The sequence below is a fragment of the Rhinoderma darwinii genome, chromosome 2 (assembly GCF_050947455.1).
Source record: "Rhinoderma darwinii isolate aRhiDar2 chromosome 2, aRhiDar2.hap1, whole genome shotgun sequence".
Classification (NCBI taxonomy): Eukaryota; Metazoa; Chordata; class Amphibia; order Anura; family Rhinodermatidae; genus Rhinoderma; species Rhinoderma darwinii.
Genome location: NC_134688.1, coordinates 327,833,241 through 327,845,925, shown reverse-complemented (window position 1 = coordinate 327,845,925; position 12,685 = coordinate 327,833,241). Strand labels below are relative to the sequence as shown.

Sequence of the window (12,685 nt, the reverse complement as noted above, 5' to 3'; positions counted from 1 at the left end):
GACTATGGATTAAGGCTTTTAATGTCAATGGCCATTCTAAGCTGAATGTGCCTGCTCTCGTCAGATCGCAGAAGTTACACAGCTTAAGGCCTCACTAGTACCTGTGTGGGAGACTGTCTGGGAATCCGTGGTGCGGTTGACTATTTATTATGTTGTTTAGATTTTGTTTCACAATAGATTAAATAGGACTATGGATTAAAGCATTTAATGTCAATGGCCATTCTAAGCTGAATGTGCCTGCTCTCGTTAGATCGCAGAAGTTATACAGCTTAACGCCTCGCTAGTACCAGTGTGGGTGACTGTCTGGGAATCCGTGGTGCGGTTGACTTATTATTATGTCGTTTAGATTTTGTTTCACAATAGATTAAATAGGACTATGGATTAAAGCATTTAACGTCAATGGCCATTCTAAGCTGAATGTGCCTGCTCTCGTCAGATCGCAGAAGTTACACAGCTTAAGGCCTCGCTAGTACCAGTGTGGGAGACTGTCTGGGAATCCGTGGAGCGGTTGAATTTTTATTATGTCGTTTAGATTTTGTTTCACAATCGATTAAAAAGGACTATGGATTAAAGCATTTAACAGGTTCCCGACCGCTGGCCGTAAATATACGGCCAGCGGTCAGGGTCTCTAAAGTCCGGCGTATAGTATATATACGGCCGCACTTCAGAGACTGTGCACGCGCGATCGCGTGCACACAGCTCTATGCCCTGGCTGTTGCTAACAGCCATGGGCACTGGGCAGAATGTCAGGGGTCAATCTTTTGGCCCCTGAACATGTGATCGCTGTGACAACCAATCACAGCGATCACATGCATTTCTGCTTAGAAAACAGTGTGCACGCGATCGCGTGCACACAGCCCTGTGCCCTCGCTGTTACCAACAGCTCTGGGCACTGGGCAGAGTATCAGGGACCAATCTGATGGTCCCTGAACATGTGGTCGCTGTGACAACCAATCACAGCGATCACATGCATTTCTGCTTATAAAACAGTGTGCACGCGATCGCGTGCACACAGCCCTGTGCCCGCGATCGCGTGCACACAGCCCTGTGCCCTCGCTGTTACCAACAGCTCTGGGCACTGGGCAGAGTATCAGGGACCAATCTGATGGTCCCTGAACATGTGGTCGCTGTGAAAATCACAGCGACCACATTTGTTTTATTTTGAGTTTTCTGGCAGTAAATCTCCTGCCTCTTTTCTTCTCCTCAAATATTGTTTCAGTTTGAGGAGAAAAAGAGACTCGGGAGAATTGCTGCCAGAAGATTACAGTGAAAAAAAAACAAACAGTTACACTATAAAACATTCTCTGTATAGATAGATTTCTATCTATCTATACAATCTATCTATCCATCTATCTTTTTTTCTATCTATCTACCTTTCTTTCTTTTATTCTATTAGAATAGGCAGGTAGGGAGTATATAATTATATATATATCCACATATATATAATATATATAGCAATAGCGGTTTATTTTTTTGTTAGCGGTAGTGTAGATATATATAGCAGTTAGGCCCCATGCACACGACAGCAAAAAACCTCCGTTTTTGCGGACCGCAACTGCGGTCCGCAAAAACTGAGCCATTCACTTTCATTGAACGCTGACACCTTTCAGTAGCACTACGGAAGGGTGTCAGTGCCGTGGAAATGTTCCGGGAATTATGGAACATGTCCGTTCTTTCGCATTTTGCGGGCCGTGCTCCCATACTTTGTATGGGAGCACGGCCCGAAAATGCGGCTGTCAGTCAGCGGCCGGCCGTGCCCGCGATCGCGGACAGCAATTGCGGGCACGGTCGTGTGCATGGGGCCTTAGTTTGTGTGTTTTATAAAAAAAATAAAAAAATAAAATTTGTTTAGTTAGTGTTAGTGTTAGTTACGTTATGGCGAGGAAGTTGTTTAGCGCCGAGGAGGCATACGCCATGCTGTGGTCTGAGTCGGAGACCGCATCAGAGATGGCGTTCGAGATGGAACCTGTTTTAGGTAGTGACGATGACAGCGTCACTTCAGGTTCATCTTCAGGGGACGTTGTCCCTGATGCAGTCGAAACTGCAGAACATGAAAGCGCAGGGCCAAGTAGCGCTGTAGCACGGGACAGCCTGGTCCCTCCAGTCCAGGCTCTTGTATGGGCACCTGCCCCATCTTTTGGGCCTAGAATCCACGGATTTACTGCCACTCCTGGCATAACCGTGGACAATACAAATTTTGTCCAAATGGATTACTTCCATTTATTTATAACGGACGACATCCTAAATCAGATTGTCCACGAAACAAATTTATATGCCACGCAATATATAAGGCAGAAACCTTCATCCACCCATGCCAGAGATTGGACGCCCACCAATTTGCAGGAATTAAAAAAAAATTTGGGGCTCACCCTAAATATGGGTATTGTCAAAAAGCCCTCCATTAGGTCTTACTGGTCAACAAGACCCGCCCAAGCCACCCCAGTATATTCTGCAGTAATGCCCAGGTCTCGTTATGAGACAATAATGAGGTTCCTCCACTTCAATGACAACGCACAGGCCCCCCCAAGTACCGATGCAAACCGGGATCGGTTGTTCAAAATAAGACCGCTAATAAATTCCCTGAATAATTTATTTCTGCAACTCTACACCCCTGAGCAGAATGTAAGTGTGGACGAGCAGATATTTTGGAAGTGTTATAGAAACTCTGTTGAGTTTTGTAAAACCAGCTTTGAAAAAAAGCGATATGTGAAATAATCTTCTTCTATCGTCCGCCCTCCTACATCTCTATGTGATAAATAAGGCCACATATTTGGTATCCCCGTGCACGGGAGAAGTGGCAGAATGTGAACGGAGATTAATTTTGACCGTGGTCTATGCCGTGTGTGAAAAATGCTGGTATAAACTGACGCATTTGCTAAAAAATTGCTAATTTTATTTTGTTCCATCTTATTCAAGAAACTTTCAGAAGAAAACTGGACTGTCTAAAAATATGATAAACCCCTTGAAGAAAACCTTGTGGGGTCTGCTTGCGTGAATGAAGTCATTTATGGGGTGATTCTAATCTTTCAGCAGCATTACACCCCCCAGAAAACAGTATGCGGCTATAAAGTCAAGTGCAGAATTCCTGGACCGAAAAGGCCAAAAAGCCTCCTTTTATGCCAAGCCCTGGCACATGCCCGCACAGTGAATAAGGCACACATATTTGGTATCCCATGCACGGGAGAAGTGGAAGAACGTGAAAGGAGATGAATTTTGGCCGTGGTCTATACCGTGTGTGAAAAATACTAGCCTAAACTGACGCATTTGCTAAAAAAGTGCTGATTTTATTTTGTTCCATCTTATTCAAGAAACTTTCAGAAGAAAACTGGACTTGCTAAAAATATGATAAACCCCTTGAAGGAAACCTTGTGGGGTCTACTTGTGTGAACGAAGTCATTTATGGGGTGTTTCCAATGTTTCAGCAGCATTACACCCCCCAGAAAACAGTATGCGGCTATAAAATCAAGTGCAGAATTCCTGGACCGAAAAGGCCAAAAAGCCTCTTTTTATGCCAAGCCCTGGCACATGCCCATGAATAAAGCACACATATTTGGTATCCCCATGCACGGGAGAAGAGGAAGAATGTGAAATGCGATGAATTTTGTCCGTGGTCCATTTTGTGTGTGAAAAAGCTAGCATAAACTGACGCATTTGTTAAAAAAAAAAGCTAATTTTATTTTGTTCCATCTTATTCAAGAAACTTTCAGAAGAAAACTGGACTGTCTAAAAATATGATAAACCCCTTGAAGGAAACCTTGTGGGGTCTACTTGTGCGAATGAAGTCATTTATGGGGTGATTCTAATGTTTCAGCAGCATTACACCCCCCAGAAAACAGTATGCGGCTCTAAAATCAAATGCAAAATTCCTGGACCAAAAAGCCTCCTTTTATGCCAAGCCCTGGCACATGCCCGCACAGTAAATAAGGCACACATATTTGGTATCCCCATGCACGGGAGAAGTGGAAGAATGTGAAAGGAGATGAATTTTGACCGTGGTCTATACCGTGTGTGAAAAATGCTAGCCTAAACTGACGCATTTGCTAAAAAAGTGCTGATTTTATTTTGTTCCATCTTATTCAAGAAACTTTCAGAAGAAAACTGGACTGTCTAAAAATATGATAAACCCCTTGAAGGAAACCTTGTGGGGTCTACTTGTGCGAATGAAGTCATTTATGGGGTGATTCTAATGTTTCAGCAGCATTACACCCCCCAGAAAACAGTATGCGGCTCTAAAATCAAATGCAAAATTCCTGGACCAAAAAGCCTCCTTTTATGCCAAGCCCTGGCACATGCCCGCACAGTAAATAAGGCACGCATATTTGGTATCCCCATGCACGGGAGAAGTGGAAGAATGTGAAAGGAGATGAATTTTGACCGTGGTCTATACCGTGTGTGAAAAATGCTAGCCTAAACTGACGCATTTGCTAAAAAAGTGCTGATTTTATTTTGTTCCATCTTATTCAAGAAACTTTCAGAAGAAAACTGGACTGTCTAAAAATATGATAAACCCCTTGAAGGAAACCTTGTGGGGTCTACTTGTGTGAATGAAGTCATTTATGGGGTGTTTCTAATGTTTCAGCAGCATTAGGCCCCCCAGAAAACAGTATGCGGCTCTAAAATCAAATGCAAAATTCCTGGACCGAAAAGGCCAAAAAGCCTCCTTTTATGCCAAGCCCTGGCACATGCCCGCACAGCGAATAAGGCACACATATTTGGTATCCCCATGCACGGGAGAAGTGGAAGAATGTGAAAGGAGATTCATTTTGTCCGTGGACTATACCGTGTGTGAAAAATACTAGCCTAAACTGACGCATTTGCTAAAAAAGTGCTGATTTTATTTTGTTCCATCTTATTCAAGAAACTTTCAGAAGAAAACTGGACTTGCTAAAAATATGATAAACCCCTTGAAGGAAACCTTGTGGGGTCTACTTGTGTAAATGAAGTCATTTATGGGGTGATTCTAATGTTTCAGCAGCATTAGGCCCCCCAGAAAACAGTATACGGCTCTAAAATCAAATGCAAAATTCCTGGACCGAAAAGGCCAAAAAGCCTCCTTTTATGCCAAGCCCTGGCACATGCCCGCACAGTGAATAAGGCTCACATATTTGGTATCCCCATGCACGGGAGAAGTGGAAGAATGTGAAAGGAGATGAATTTTGACCGTGGTCTATACCGTGTGTGAAAAATGCTAGCCTAAACTGACGCATTTGCTAAAAAAGTGCTGATTTTATTTTGTTCCATCTTATTCAAGAAACTTTCAGAAGAAAACTGGACTTGCTAAAAATATGATAAACCCCTTGAAGGAAACCTTGTGGGGTCTACTTGTGTGAATGAAGTCATTTATGGGGTGTTTCTAATGTTTCAGCAGCATTAGGCCCCCCAGAAAACAGTATACGGCTATAAAATCAAATGCAAAATTCCTGGACCGAAAAGGCCAAAAAGCCTCCTTTTATGCCAAGCCCTGGCACATGCCCGCACAGTGAATAAGGCTCACATATTTGGTATCCCCATGCACGGGAGAAGTGGAAGAATGTGAAAGGAGATGAATTTTGACCGTGGTCTATACCGTGTGTGAAAAATGCTAGCATAAACCGACGCAATTGTTAAATTCTTGCATTTTTTTCCAATTTTGCCCACTTTAGAGAAAAAAAAAATAATTATATATACTGACAAATGCCACTAAAACAAAGCCCTATCTGTCCTTTAAAAAGAGTGTAAAATTCAAAGATGAACTTTATTCACCTGCTGAGTTATAGTCATCTAAAGAAGCGCATAGCAAAATTGTGAAATTTGCTCTGGTCATTTAGCTGTAAAACAGCCTAGTCCTTAACCGGTTAATGTCAATGGCCATTCTAAGCTGAATGTGCCTGCTCTCGTCAGAACGCAGAAGTTACATAGCTTAAGGCCTCGCTAGTACCAGTGTGGGAGACTGTCTGGGAATCCGTGGTGCGGTTGACTTTTTATAATGTTGTTTAGATTTTGTTTCACAATAGATTAAATAGGACTATGGATTAAAGCTTTTAATGTCAATGGCCATTCTAAGCTGAATGTGCCTGCTCTCGTCAGATCGCAGAAGTTACACAGCTTAAGTCCTCGCTAGTACCAGTGTGGGAGGCTGTCTGGGAATCCGTGGTGCGGTTGACTTTTTATTATGTCATTTAGATTTTGTTTCACAATCGATTAAAAAGGACTATGGATTAAAGCATTTAATGTCAATGGCCATTTTAAGCTGAATGTGCATGCTCTCGTTAGATCGCAGAAGTTAAACAGCTTAACGCCTCGCTAGTACCAGTGTGGGAGACTGTCTGGGAATCCGTGGTGCGGTTGAATTTTTATTATGTCGTTTAGATTTTGTTTCACAATCGATTAAAAAGGACTATGGATTAAAGAATTTAATGTCAATGGCCATTCTAAGCTGAATGTCCCTGCTCTCGTCAGATCGCAGAAGTTACGCAGCTTAAGGCCTCGCTAGTACCAGTGTGGGAGACTGTCTGGGAATCCGTGGTGCAGTTGACTTTTTATTATGTTGTTTAGATTTTGTTTCACAATAGATTAAATAGGACTGTGGATTAAGGGTTTTAATGTCAATGGCCATTCTAAGCTGAATGTGCTTGCTCTCGTCAGATCGCAGAAGTTACACAGCTTAACGCCTCGCTAGTACCAGTGTGGGAGACTGTCTGGGAATCCGTGGTGCGGTTGAAGTCTTATTATGTCGTTTAGATTTTGTTTCACAATCGATTAAAAAGGACTATGGATTAAAGCATTTAATGTCAATAGCCATTCTAAGCTGAATGTCCCTGCTCTCGTCAGATCGCAGAAGTTACACAGCTTAAGGCCTCGCTAGTACCAGTGTGGGAGACTGTCTGGGAATCCGTGGTGCGGTTGACTTTTTATTATGTCGTTTAGATTTTGTTTCACAATCGATTAAAAAGGACTATGGATTAAAGCATTTAATGTCAATGGCCATTCTAAGCTGAATGTCCCTGCTCTCGTCAGATCGCAGAAGTTACACAGCTTAAGGCCTCGCTAGTACCAGTGTGGGAGACTGTCTGGGAATCAGTGGTGCGGTTGACTTTTTATTATGTCGTTTAGATTTTGTTTTACAATCGATTAAAAAGGACTATGGATTAAAGCATTTAATGTCAATGGCCATTCTAAGCTGAATGTGCCTGCTCTCGTCAGATCGCAGAAGTTACACAGCTTAAGGCCTCGCTAGTACCAGTGTGGGAGACTGTCTGGGAATCCGTGGAGCGGTTGAATTTTTATTATGTCGTTTAGATTTTGTTTCACAATCGATTAAAAAGGACTATGGATTAAAGCATTTAATGTCAATGGCCATTCTAAGCTGAATGTGCCTGCTCTCGTCAGATCGCAGAAGTTACACAGCTTAAGGCCTCGCTAGTACCAGTGTGGGAGACTGTCTGGGAATCCGTGGTGCGGTTAAATTTTTATTATGTCGTTTAGATTTTGTTTCACAATAGATTAAATAGGACTATGGATTAAAGCTTTTAATGTCAATGGCCATTCTAAGCTGAATGTGCCTGCTCTCGTCAGATCGCAGAAGTTACACAGCTTAAGGCCTCGCTAGTACCAGTGTGGGAGACTGTCTGGGAATCCGTGGTACGGTTGACTTTTTATTATGTCGTTTAGATTTTGTTTCACAATAGATTAAATAGTACTATGGATTAAAACATTTAACGTCAATGGCCATTCTAAGCTGAATGTGCCTGATCTAGTCAGAACGCAGAAGTTACACAGCTTAAGGCCTCGCTAGTACCAGTGTGGGAGACTGTCTGGGAATCCGTGGTGCGGTTGAATTTTTATTATGTCGTTTAGATTTTGTTTCACAATCGATTAAAAAGGACTATGGATTAAAGAATTTAATGTCAATGGCCATTCTAAGCTGAATGTCCCTGCTCTCGACAGATCGCAGAAGTTACACAGCTTAAGGCCTCGCTAGTACCAGTGTGGGAGACTGTCTGGGAATCCGTGGTGCAGTTGACTTTTTATTATGTTGTTTAGATTTTGTTTCACAATAGATTAAATAGGACTGTGGATTAAGGCTTTTAATGTCAATGGCCATTCTAAGCTGAATGTGCCTGCTCTCGTCAGATCGCAGAAGTTACACAGCTTAACGCCTCGCTAGTACCAGTGTGGGAGACTGTCTGGGAATCCGTGGTGCGGTTGAATTCTTATTATGTCGTTTAGATTTTGTTTCACAATCGATTAAAAAGGACTATGGATTAAAGCATTTAATGTCAATAGCCATTCTAAGCTGAATGTCCCTGCTCTCGTCAGATCGCAGAAGTTACACAGCTTAAGGCCTCGCTAGTACCAGTGTGGGAGACTGTCTGGGAATCCGTGGTGCGGTTGACTTTTTATTATGTCGTTTAGATTTTGTTTCACAATCGATTAAAAAGGACTATGGATTTAAGCATTTAATGTCAATGGCCATTCTAAGCTGAATGTGCCTACTCTCGTCAGATCGCAGAAGTTACACAGCTTAAGGCCTCGCTAGTACCAGTGTGGGAGACTGTCTGGGAATCCGTGGTGCGGTTGACTTTTTATTATGTCGTTTAGATTTTGTTTCACAATCGATTAAAAAGGACTATGGATTAAAGCATTTAATGTCAATGGCCATTCTAAGCTGAATGTGCCTGCTCTCGTCAGATCGCAGAAATTACACAGCTTAAGGCCTCGCTAGTACCAGTGTGGGAGACTGTGCGGTTGACTTTTTATTATGTCGTTTAGATTTTGTTTCACAATAGATTAAATAGGACTATGGATTAAAGCATTTAACGTCAATGGCCATTCTAAGCTGAATGTGCCTGCTCTCGTCAGAACGCAGAAGTTACACAGCTTAAGGCCTCGCTAGTACCAGTGTGGGAGACTGTCTGGGAAACCGTGGTGCGGTTGACTTTTTATTTTGTCGTTTAGATTTTGTTTCACAATCGATTAAAAAGGACTATGGATTAAAGCATTTAATGTCAATGGCCATTCTAAGCTGAATGTGCCTGCTCTCGTCAGATCGCAGAAGTTACACAGCTTAAGGCCTCGCTAGTATTAGTGTGGGAGACTGTCTGGGAATCCGTGGTGCGGTTGACCTTTTATTATGTCGTTTAGATTTTGTTTCACAATCGATTAAAAAGGACTATGGATTAAAGCATTTAATGTCAATGGCCATTCTAAGCTGAATGCACCTGCTCTCGTCAGATCGCAGAAGTTACCCAGCTTAAGGCCTCGCTAGTACCAGTGTGGGAGACTGTCTCGGAATCCGTTGTGCGGTTGAATTTTTATTATGTCGTTTAGATTTTGTTTCACAATCGATTAAAAAGGACTATAGATTAAAGCATTTAATGTCAATGGCCATTCTAAGCTGAATGTCCCTGCTCTCGTCAGATCGCAGAAGTTACACAGCTTAAGGCCTCGCTAGTACCAGTGTGGGAGACTGTCTGGGAATCCGTGGTGCTGTTGACTTTTTATTATGTCGTTTAGATTTTGTTTCACAATCGATTAAAAAGGACTATGGATTAAAGCATTTGATGTCAATGGCCATTCTAAGCTGAATGTGCCTGCTCTCGTCAGATCGCAGAAGTTACTCAGCTTAAGGCCTCGCTAGTACCAGTGTGGGAGACTGTCTGGGAATCCGTGGTGCGGTTGACTTTTTATTATGTCGTTTAGATTTTGTTTCACAATCGATTAAAAAGGACTATGGATTAAAGCATTTAACGTCAATGGCCATTCTAAGCTGAATGTGCCTGCTCTCGTCAGAACGCAGAAGTTACATAGCTTAAGTCCTCGCTAGTACCAGTGTGGGAGACTGTCTGGGAATCCGTGGTGCGGTTGACTTTTTATTATGTTGTTTAGATTTTGTTTCACAATAGATTAAATAGGACTATGGATTAAGGCTTTTAATGTCAATGTCCATTCTAAGCTGAATGTGCCTGCTCTCGTCAGATCGCAGAAGTTACACAGCTTAAGGCCTCGCTAGTACCAGTGTGGGAGACTGTCTGGGAATCCGTGGTGCGGTTGAGTTTTTATTATGTCGTTTAGATTTTGTTTCACAATCGATTAAAAAGGACTATGGATTAAAGCCTTTAATGTCAATGGCCATTCTAAGCTGAATGTCCCTGCTCTCGTCAGATCGCAGAAGTTACACAGCTTAAGGCCTCGCTGGTACCAGTGTGGGAGACTGTCAGGGAATGCGTGGTGCGGTTGACTTTTTATTATGTTGTTTAGATTTTGTTTCACAATAGATTAAATAGGACTATGGATTAAGGCTTTTAATGTCAATGGCCATTCTAAGCTGAATGTGCCTGCTCTCATCAGATCGCAGAAGTTACACAGCTTAAGGCCTCGCTAGTACCAGTGTGGGAGACTGTCTGGGAATCTGTGGTGCGGTTGACTTTTTATTATGTTGTTTAGATTTTGTTTCACAATAGATTAAATAGGACTATGGATTAAGGCTTTTAATGTCAATGGCCATTCTAAGCTGAATGTGCCTGCTCTCGTCAGATCGCAGAAGTTACACAGCTTAAGGCCTCGCTAGTACCAGTGTGGGAGACTGTCTGGGAATCCGTGGTGCGGTTGACTTTTTATTATGTTGTTTAGATTTTGTTTCACAATCGATTAAAAAGGACTATGGATTAAAGCATTTAATGTCAATGGCCATTCTAAGCTGAATGTGCCTGCTCTCGTTAGATCGCAGAAGTTACACAGCTGAAGGCCTCGCTAGTACCAGTGTGGGAGACTGTCTGGGAATCCGTGGTGCAGTTGACTTTTTATTATGTTGTTTAGATTTTGTTTCACAATAGATTAAATAGGACTGTGGATTAAGGCTTTTAATGTCAATGGCCATTCTAAGCTGAATGTGCCTGCTCTCGTCAGATCGCAGAAGTTACACAGCTTAACGCCTCGCTAGTACCAGTGTGGGAGACTGTCTGGGAATCCGTGGTGCGGTTGAATTCTTATTATGTCGTTTAGATTTTGTTTCACAATCGATTAAAAAGGACTATGGATTAAAGCATTTAATGTCAATAGCCATTCTAAGCTGAATGTCCCTGCTCTCGTCAGATCGCAGAAGTTACACAGCTTAAGGCCTCGCTAGTACCAGTGTGGGAGACTGTCTGGGAATCCGTGGTGCGGTTGACTTTTTATTATGTCGTTTAGATTTTGTTTCACAATCGATTAAAAAGGACTATGGATTTAAGCATTTAATGTCAATGGCCATTCTAAGCTGAATGTGCCTACTCTCGTCAGATCGCAGAAGTTACACAGCTTAAGGCCTCGCTAGTACCAGTGTGGGAGACTGTCTGGGAATCCGTGGTGCGGTTGACTTTTTATTATGTCGTTTAGATTTTGTTTCACAATCGATTAAAAAGGACTATGGATTAAAGCATTTAATGTCAATGGCCATTCTAAGCTGAATGTGCCTGCTCTCGTCAGATCGCAGAAATTACACAGCTTAAGGCCTCGCTAGTACCAGTGTGGGAGACTGTGCGGTTGACTTTTTATTATGTCGTTTAGATTTTGTTTCACAATAGATTAAATAGGACTATGGATTAAAGCATTTAACGTCAATGGCCATTCTAAGCTGAATGTGCCTGCTCTCGTCAGAACGCAGAAGTTACACAGCTTAAGGCCTCGCTAGTACCAGTGTGGGAGACTGTCTGGGAATCCGTGGTGCGGTTGACTTTTTATTTTGTCGTTTAGATTTTGTTTCACAATCGATTAAAAAGGACTATGGATTAAAGCATTTAATGTCAATGGCCATTCTAAGCTGAATGTGCCTGCTCTCGTCAGATCGCAGAAGTTACACAGCTTAAGGCCTCGCTAGTATTAGTGTGGGAGACTGTCTGGGAATCCGTGGTGCGGTTGACTTTTTATTATGTCGTTTAGATTTTGTTTCACAATCGATTAAAAAGGACTATGGATTAAAGCATTTAATGTCAATGGCCATTCTAAGCTGAATGCACCTGCTCTCGTCAGATCGCAGAAGTTACCCAGCTTAAGGCCTCGCTAGTACCAGTGTGGGAGACTGTCTCGGAATCCGTTGTGCGGTTGAATTTTTATTATGTCGTTTAGATTTTGTTTCACAATCGATTAAAAAGGACTATAGATTAAAGCATTTAATGTCAATGGCCATTCTAAGCTGAATGTCCCTGCTCTCGTCAGATCGCAGAAGTTACACAGCTTAAGGCCTCGCTAGTACCAGTGTGGGAGACTGTCTGGGAATCCGTGGTGCTGTTGACTTTTTATTATGTCGTTTAGATTTTGTTTCACAATCGATTAAAAAGGACTATGGATGAAAGCATTTGATGTCAATGGCCATTCTAAGCTGAATGTGCCTGCTCTCGTCAGATCGCAGAAGTTACTCAGCTTAAGGCCTCGCTAGTACCAGTGTGGGAGACTGTCTGGGAATCCGTGGTGCGGTTGACTTTTTATTATGTCGTTTAGATTTTGTTTCACAATCGATTAAAAAGGACTATGGATTAAAGCATTTAACGTCAATGGCCATTCTAAGCTGAATGTGCCTGCTCTCGTCAGAACGCAGAAGTTACATAGCTTAAGTCCTCGCTAGTACCAGTGTGGGAGACTGTCTGGGAATCCGTGGTGCGGTTGACTTTTTATTATGTTGTTTAGATTTTGTTTCACAATAGATTAAATAGGACTATGGATTAAGGCT

The 12,685-nt window shown here is 42.3% G+C and overlaps 37 pseudogenes; all 37 read left to right on the top strand.

Moving 5' to 3' along the window:
• The first annotated feature begins 23 nt into the window (after positions 1-23).
• LOC142744119 (5S ribosomal RNA) lies at positions 24-142 on the top strand (annotated as a pseudogene).
• A 67-nt stretch (positions 143-209) lies between these two features.
• On the top strand, positions 210-328 carry LOC142745873 (5S ribosomal RNA; annotated as a pseudogene).
• A 67-nt stretch (positions 329-395) lies between these two features.
• Positions 396-514, top strand: LOC142745932 (5S ribosomal RNA; annotated as a pseudogene).
• Positions 515-5,839: 5,325 nt separating this feature from the next.
• On the top strand, positions 5,840-5,958 carry LOC142744089 (5S ribosomal RNA; annotated as a pseudogene).
• Positions 5,959-6,025: 67 nt separating this feature from the next.
• Positions 6,026-6,144, top strand: LOC142745884 (5S ribosomal RNA; annotated as a pseudogene).
• Positions 6,145-6,211: 67 nt separating this feature from the next.
• Positions 6,212-6,330, top strand: LOC142746728 (5S ribosomal RNA; annotated as a pseudogene).
• Positions 6,331-6,397: 67 nt separating this feature from the next.
• On the top strand, positions 6,398-6,516 carry LOC142744859 (5S ribosomal RNA; annotated as a pseudogene).
• Positions 6,517-6,769: 253 nt separating this feature from the next.
• On the top strand, positions 6,770-6,888 carry LOC142744146 (5S ribosomal RNA; annotated as a pseudogene).
• A 67-nt stretch (positions 6,889-6,955) lies between these two features.
• LOC142745051 (5S ribosomal RNA) lies at positions 6,956-7,074 on the top strand (annotated as a pseudogene).
• A 67-nt stretch (positions 7,075-7,141) lies between these two features.
• LOC142745931 (5S ribosomal RNA) lies at positions 7,142-7,260 on the top strand (annotated as a pseudogene).
• Positions 7,261-7,327: 67 nt separating this feature from the next.
• LOC142746084 (5S ribosomal RNA) lies at positions 7,328-7,446 on the top strand (annotated as a pseudogene).
• Positions 7,447-7,513: 67 nt separating this feature from the next.
• LOC142744457 (5S ribosomal RNA) lies at positions 7,514-7,632 on the top strand (annotated as a pseudogene).
• A 67-nt stretch (positions 7,633-7,699) lies between these two features.
• LOC142747096 (5S ribosomal RNA) lies at positions 7,700-7,818 on the top strand (annotated as a pseudogene).
• Positions 7,819-7,885: 67 nt separating this feature from the next.
• LOC142745466 (5S ribosomal RNA) lies at positions 7,886-8,004 on the top strand (annotated as a pseudogene).
• Positions 8,005-8,071: 67 nt separating this feature from the next.
• On the top strand, positions 8,072-8,190 carry LOC142746915 (5S ribosomal RNA; annotated as a pseudogene).
• A 67-nt stretch (positions 8,191-8,257) lies between these two features.
• LOC142744144 (5S ribosomal RNA) lies at positions 8,258-8,376 on the top strand (annotated as a pseudogene).
• A 67-nt stretch (positions 8,377-8,443) lies between these two features.
• Positions 8,444-8,562, top strand: LOC142745524 (5S ribosomal RNA; annotated as a pseudogene).
• A 238-nt stretch (positions 8,563-8,800) lies between these two features.
• On the top strand, positions 8,801-8,919 carry LOC142744325 (5S ribosomal RNA; annotated as a pseudogene).
• Positions 8,920-8,986: 67 nt separating this feature from the next.
• On the top strand, positions 8,987-9,105 carry LOC142744212 (5S ribosomal RNA; annotated as a pseudogene).
• Positions 9,106-9,172: 67 nt separating this feature from the next.
• LOC142746798 (5S ribosomal RNA) lies at positions 9,173-9,291 on the top strand (annotated as a pseudogene).
• A 67-nt stretch (positions 9,292-9,358) lies between these two features.
• On the top strand, positions 9,359-9,477 carry LOC142745942 (5S ribosomal RNA; annotated as a pseudogene).
• Positions 9,478-9,544: 67 nt separating this feature from the next.
• LOC142744101 (5S ribosomal RNA) lies at positions 9,545-9,663 on the top strand (annotated as a pseudogene).
• A 67-nt stretch (positions 9,664-9,730) lies between these two features.
• Positions 9,731-9,849, top strand: LOC142745545 (5S ribosomal RNA; annotated as a pseudogene).
• Positions 9,850-9,916: 67 nt separating this feature from the next.
• LOC142746500 (5S ribosomal RNA) lies at positions 9,917-10,035 on the top strand (annotated as a pseudogene).
• Positions 10,036-10,102: 67 nt separating this feature from the next.
• On the top strand, positions 10,103-10,221 carry LOC142746122 (5S ribosomal RNA; annotated as a pseudogene).
• A 67-nt stretch (positions 10,222-10,288) lies between these two features.
• Positions 10,289-10,407, top strand: LOC142747853 (5S ribosomal RNA; annotated as a pseudogene).
• A 67-nt stretch (positions 10,408-10,474) lies between these two features.
• Positions 10,475-10,593, top strand: LOC142746470 (5S ribosomal RNA; annotated as a pseudogene).
• A 67-nt stretch (positions 10,594-10,660) lies between these two features.
• On the top strand, positions 10,661-10,779 carry LOC142744950 (5S ribosomal RNA; annotated as a pseudogene).
• A 67-nt stretch (positions 10,780-10,846) lies between these two features.
• LOC142746914 (5S ribosomal RNA) lies at positions 10,847-10,965 on the top strand (annotated as a pseudogene).
• A 67-nt stretch (positions 10,966-11,032) lies between these two features.
• LOC142744143 (5S ribosomal RNA) lies at positions 11,033-11,151 on the top strand (annotated as a pseudogene).
• A 67-nt stretch (positions 11,152-11,218) lies between these two features.
• LOC142745521 (5S ribosomal RNA) lies at positions 11,219-11,337 on the top strand (annotated as a pseudogene).
• A 238-nt stretch (positions 11,338-11,575) lies between these two features.
• On the top strand, positions 11,576-11,694 carry LOC142743977 (5S ribosomal RNA; annotated as a pseudogene).
• Positions 11,695-11,761: 67 nt separating this feature from the next.
• LOC142744426 (5S ribosomal RNA) lies at positions 11,762-11,880 on the top strand (annotated as a pseudogene).
• A 67-nt stretch (positions 11,881-11,947) lies between these two features.
• On the top strand, positions 11,948-12,066 carry LOC142746797 (5S ribosomal RNA; annotated as a pseudogene).
• Positions 12,067-12,133: 67 nt separating this feature from the next.
• Positions 12,134-12,252, top strand: LOC142745825 (5S ribosomal RNA; annotated as a pseudogene).
• A 67-nt stretch (positions 12,253-12,319) lies between these two features.
• On the top strand, positions 12,320-12,438 carry LOC142744100 (5S ribosomal RNA; annotated as a pseudogene).
• A 67-nt stretch (positions 12,439-12,505) lies between these two features.
• Positions 12,506-12,624, top strand: LOC142745544 (5S ribosomal RNA; annotated as a pseudogene).
• The last annotated feature ends 61 nt before the right edge of the window (positions 12,625-12,685 follow it).